This window comes from Ursus americanus, chromosome 2 (genome assembly GCF_024610735.1).
Source record: "Ursus americanus isolate L20-20 chromosome 2, mUrsAme1.1.p, whole genome shotgun sequence".
NCBI lineage: Eukaryota > Metazoa > Chordata > Mammalia > Carnivora > Ursidae > Ursus > Ursus americanus.
The window spans coordinates 22,171,452-22,177,451 of NC_142128.1; positions in this window are offsets into that span (position 1 = coordinate 22,171,452).

Consider the following 6,000-nt stretch of genomic DNA (forward strand, 5'->3'; position numbering starts at 1 on the left):
GGGTCTTGAGAATCTGCATGTCTAACTTTCCAGGTGACGCCTCTGTTGCTGGTCTGTCACCATGTCCCACCTGGATCATTGCCATGTGCCCCTAACTAGCCCCTCTACAGCCTATGCTCAATATACTAGCCAAAGGGATACTATTAAATTAGAGTCAGATCATGTCGCTCTGTTTAAGCCTATTCAATGGCTTCTTTGCTTCATCCTTAGCAAAAGCTTAAGTCCTATGGTCACCTACAAGGTCCTCCGTGTCTGACCCCTGCTATCACCCTTCCTCATCTCCCACCACCCTGACGCATTTTGCTTCTTTCTCTTTGGCCTCTGTGTTGTTCCTTGGATATGATGACACTCCTGCCGCAGGGTTTGTTACTGCTCTTCATTCTCCCAGCACCACTCTTCATGCACACACACACACAGACATACACTCATGCACCCAGATAATCATGTGGATCATCCCCTTGCCTCCTTCTAGGCTTTGCTTTATTGTTATTCTATCAGTTAGAATTTCCCTGGCTACCCTATCTAAAAGCTCAATGTTTCCCACCTTCCCAGTACTCCTTATCCATATGATCCCTTCTATGCTATTTTTCTGTATAGCAAGACCAACCAGCAGGATTGCCTATAGCCATCCCCCCAGTTGATTCCGGGCACTCCAGTCACGCAAATGCTGTGGCAATGGAAAATGGATAGAGCTTCACTCAAAAAGAAGCCTTGAAAGACCCTGCATGTCAAGGCTATTGGGACTAGTGAGAGGCCCAGCATCAAGCCACTGATAGAAGAGCTCAGAGCCTGGGAAATGCAACCACCAGGGGCCGAGTTCAGAGAACATTAAAATCACTTACATTCAACATCAGCTGCTCTTTCCTCGGCGCTACTGGAATCGTATGACTGGAATTAGTCTTGGTGAAGTCAGTTGGCTTCAAGTAACAGAAACCAATTCAAATTAATGTAGGCAAGATCAAAACCCCTCTCAGCCTCACTGGATCCCCAGGAAGAATTTGATTGGCCACGAGATTGGCAATAACTAGCTTCTTCGGGTCAGGTGTCTTCATCCCTCGTCCATTCAGCCAGCACCATGAGGATAGAAACACATAAACAAATATGGCCGTAGAGGTCCACCACTATAGGTAGATGGGCATTTCTCTAAGAATGTGGTGAGAGTGAGTGAGAAAGGAACTTTAAAAGGAACCAACACATCCCTTTGTTATCAATAGTACCACTTCTGGGCCACTTAGGAGAAATCAATATGAGATGAGACTTACACTGTCCCCTAAGTACATAGACTTATTGCCAAAAGCAGTGGTGTGGCAGTCATGTTTTCTTTTCTTCTCTTTTTTTCTACCAGCATCTTTTCCCTCTTTTTTTGGAGACATCTCTGACTTTCCTTTGGAGAACCATTCATCCACGTTTCCCGGTCCACGTGGTTTGAGTTGGGGTGATCCCACTTCTTGCTCTAGGTCTAGCCAAACAGCTTATCTTATCACTCAGGTCTTAGTGTTTTGTTCAGGAATAGGCATGGGCCCCAATTAAATCCAATGAAAGTCAGGCCCACCCAGGATGTTTTCTGGAAGATTGCAAAGAAAACTTCTCTTTTGGCTGGGGGGCTACTAGCAGAAAGCACTGCGTGATCCAAGAGCCGCAGGGAGTATCACGTGGGGCTTGGGAGTGAAGCCAACACAAAGGAAAACCGAGCAGAGAGATGGAAAGGATTCCAGCCCTAATGATAAAATGTCTCTGGACCAAGCACTACCTTAAGCTGGGTCTACATCCTGGACTTTTTAGTCATTTGGGCTAATAAATTTGCTATTGTGCTTGTGACATTTTGAGTTCAATTTCTTTCACTAGAAGCCAAAAGACTCCCAAATAATATAGAGGATAAAAGTCCTACCTTCCCACTTGAATGGAATGATGCCATTTTTGTTTCCTTTTTTAAAATGATTTATTTATTTATTTAGAGAGAGAGTGAGTCTGTGAGCAGGGGGAGGGGCAGAGGGAGAGAGAGAGAAAGAAGCAGACTCCCTGCTGAGTGCAGAGCCCGGATGCAGGGCTTGATCTCACAACCCTAAGATCCTGACCTGAGCCAAAATCAAGAGTGGGACACTCAACCAACTGAACCACCCAGGTGTCCTGCCATTTTTGTTTCTTAAAGTGAGTGTATCCCATATCCAGTTCCAGATGAAGAAAATGCAAATCTTCTGGGGAACATTTTTCTATGCTGAATGACACCAGTGAGAACCCCGTGCTACTAAAAGGGAAAAAGAGAATTTGAATTCTGACAAGAAAATAGACCGTCCTTGGGGCGCCTGGGTGGCACAGCGGTCTGCCTTCGGCTCAGGGCGTGATCCCGGCATTCTAGGATCGAGCCCCACATCAGGCTCCTCCGCTATGAGCCTGCTTCTTCCTCTCCCACTCCCCCTGCTTGTGTTCCCTCTCTCGCTGGCTGTCTCTATCTCTGTCGGATAAATAAATAAAATCTTAAAAAAAAAAAAAGAAAAAAAAGAAAATAGACCGTCCTTGATTCCAGACCTCTTTAGCTATCTCAGTAAGGCCCAAAGTTTACCAAATTACCTCCACAGAACCTTCAGCATGATATGAATCAGGTAGGGTCAGTGGTATTCAAACTTCCAGGCTCATATGTATACTATGTAATAGGATGGTAGGATTCTGGGATTTCTGTGACTTGCTGGGCTGATGAGGAGTGGTGGCATAATAAGAGATCATTCTTATTTATTAATCAGACCCTAGTTTCCAATGACCAAGTTGATATTTCTGTGTGTAGTCTTAGCCAGGGGCGATAACATCAGTTGTTGCAATATTAGAGAAATGCAAATTTGGTTACATCCATTTTCTAGGACAATTTCTTTCTCCAAAGAAACTTCAAACTTTCTTCCTGCTTCTGACAAAAGTTAGCATCATTTTCCTAGTGTAAAAAACATTCTTTCATCAGAATCAGATTCTTTAAAGATCAAGAGACATACACAGATAATCCGTAATGATGGGGGAGGGGTGTTGAAAGCACACAGATGACTATCACAGATTGATGAAATCTGTTTCTCTTGCCTATGTGGAATCTGTTCCACTTTCTACTGGCAACAGAGCCTACATTTTTCTTTTGGGGAAACATCAATTCCTACCCTAGCCTTGTGATAGTGGTAGGAACCCTAACCTCAATACCAATCATAGCATTTCTCTCTCTGGCCACATTTGGCTCAGGGAATGGCAGGCTTCCCAAGCCAGCCAATGAAAACCTTCCCCTGGAGAGAGTTGAGCCAGCATTTTGGCTAACAGATGAAAAGTCTTGCGGGAAGCTGACTTTGTGTGATCAGCACCGCGGACAGCAGCACCTGTAGCTTCTCCCTTTATGCGGGAGGTCTCCCCTGGGATATTGCTCTCCCAAACACTATTCACAGCTTTGAGATGGATATAACAAGAAGAATGAACTAGTGAAAGTGACCTCCTTCAATCAGGTTATTCAGTTGATATGGGTAAAAGATGTCACTGTCAGATTGCCTTTAAAACTAGAAATGTCCTGTCAATTCTTGATGTTTGTTCTTGCGATAGTTATGAAATTGCCTATAAAATTGCGATAGTCTATAAAATTGCCACAAACATTGAATTAGCAGATACTGAACTATCACTCCTAAGCAAAATATAGTTAGGTTCTTGCAAGTTCCTGATCATAACATATTCATCAACTGATCAATACATAACTTTTAAAAATGTGTTTCTGTTTAAAGATACCTTATTTAGGGCCGTCTGGGTGGCTCAGTTGGTTGAGCATCTGACTCTTGACTTCAGCTCAGGTCGTGATCTCAGGGTCATGGGATAGAGCCCCATGACAGGCTTCTCGCTGAGCGTGAGCCTGCCAAAGATTCTCTCTCTCCCTCTCTCCCCCCTCACATGTGCTTGCGTGCTCTCTCTCTAAGAAAAAAAATAAAAATTAAAAAAATAAAGATACTTTATTTAATATACATGATTGAATAATCCACATTGAACTTATGGCCAATGGCACTATAACTCATGCATAAATGGAACTTATCTAACACGTATATTTTCTCCGAAAGGCGTATCACAGCTTTTTTTGCTTACGAATACCAGGCAGCATGTCAGCACTATGCTCAGGTGCTGTTTTAAACAACAACATTATCAACAAAAAGTATGAACATGTGAAAAATGGGGCACGAAATAGGCTGCAAAAAGAACACTTGTTTACAGGGTGGGAGCTTAAACAAGCAGGCAGAGAAGATGGACATCCCAGCTCAAGATGAAGAAAGAAAATGTGCCCTTGCTCTGTCTTTTTCTTCTATTGTGGTTCTCAATAGATTAGATGATGCCTACCCACATTGGTGAGGGTGATCTTTACTCACTCCACCAATTCAAATGCTAATCTCTTCCAGAAACACCTTCACAGAAGTACTCAGAAATAATGTTTTCCCAACTGTGTGGGCATCCCTTACCCCAGTGAAGCTGACACATAAAATTAACCACCATTCTCCATCTCAGGATACAAAACATACTCAGAGGTTAAAGAAGCCAAATCCCATAGGGCCCTACTTAATTCAGTTTGCTCTTCCTTTCCTTGTGTCTCAGGGTGGATGATTAGGTTATTGTCTTATGACCTTTCTTCTTTCTTTATTTTTTAATTTTTAAATTTTTAAAATTTTTTATTTGTAAGTAGGCTCCACACCCGGCCTGGAGCCCAACGCAGGGCTTGAACTCATGACCCCGAGATCAAGACCTGAGCTGAAATCAAGAGTCAGACGCTTAACAGACTAAGCCACCCAGGTGCCCCTGTTCTTTCTTTATATGAATATTTTCAGCTATAAATTTCCCTCTAAAAACTGCTTGAGCTACATCCCATAAATTTTGATATGTTGTATCTTCATTTTCACTCATCTCAAAGTATTTCCTTTGTTTTTGTTTTTTTTTTCATCTCAACATATTTTCTAATTTCCCTTGGGGTTTCTTCTTTAACCATTGGTTAGTTAGGAGTATCTTCTTTAATATCCACATATTGGTGAATTCCCCACATTTCTTTCTGTTACTGATTTCTGATTTCCCTCAACTGTGCTCAGAGAACATACAATGTATAATTGCAACCCTTTAAACATATTGGGGGTTGTTTTATGCCCCACCATGTGGTCTGTCCTAGAGCCCTACAGGATTGAGAGCCACTACACTGGCTACCACTTTAACCATCATATCTGATACTTTCCCCTCATTACTCACCCCATGCTGGCCTCCTTGCTGTTTCTGAAACACTCCCAGGCATGTTCCCATCTCAAGGTCTTTGCATTGGAATTTCCTCTGCCTGGAACACTCTTTTTCCTAATTTTTGCCTAGCGCACTATTTCACATCCTTCAGATCTTTGCTCAAAAGTCACTTTCCCAGCAAGACTTTGATGATCACTCTATTTAATTTGCAACCTCCAATGTTCTGTTCCCCTTTCCTGCTTTATTTTTCTCCATGGCACCAATTTTCATTGGTTACATGTGTATGTTACTTGTTTGTGTCTTTCTCCGTTAGGATGTAAGCTCCTATTCTTTTTAATAGCTGCAGAGTATTTCCAATACTTCTTGGTCTATAGGTATTTTTCCTTATCCCATTTAGCCAGAAAGTTTTCATTAAAATATGTTGTAAGTAAGGACAAATTTAAAAACATCTCTAAAGTTAAAAAACATATTTGAAGAGATACCAGGTATTCTCCAGATAATCCCAGTTAGGTATATTCCCCCTGGCTGAATTCAAGATACCCAATAGGAGCTTTTAAATTTTGTTTTCTGAAACTCTAGACCATGATGTCAACAGTGCCCCCTGGAACTGTGTGGTGTGCAACTAATTATGGTTTCATTCTGCTCTGAGTATCAGAAACCCTGATTAACAGTGACTTAAACATGGGGCGTCTGGGTGACTCAGTCAGTTAAGCATCTGCCTTTGGCTCTGGTTGTGATCTCAGGGTACTGGGATCGAGCCCTGCATCAGGCTCCCTGCTCAGTGAG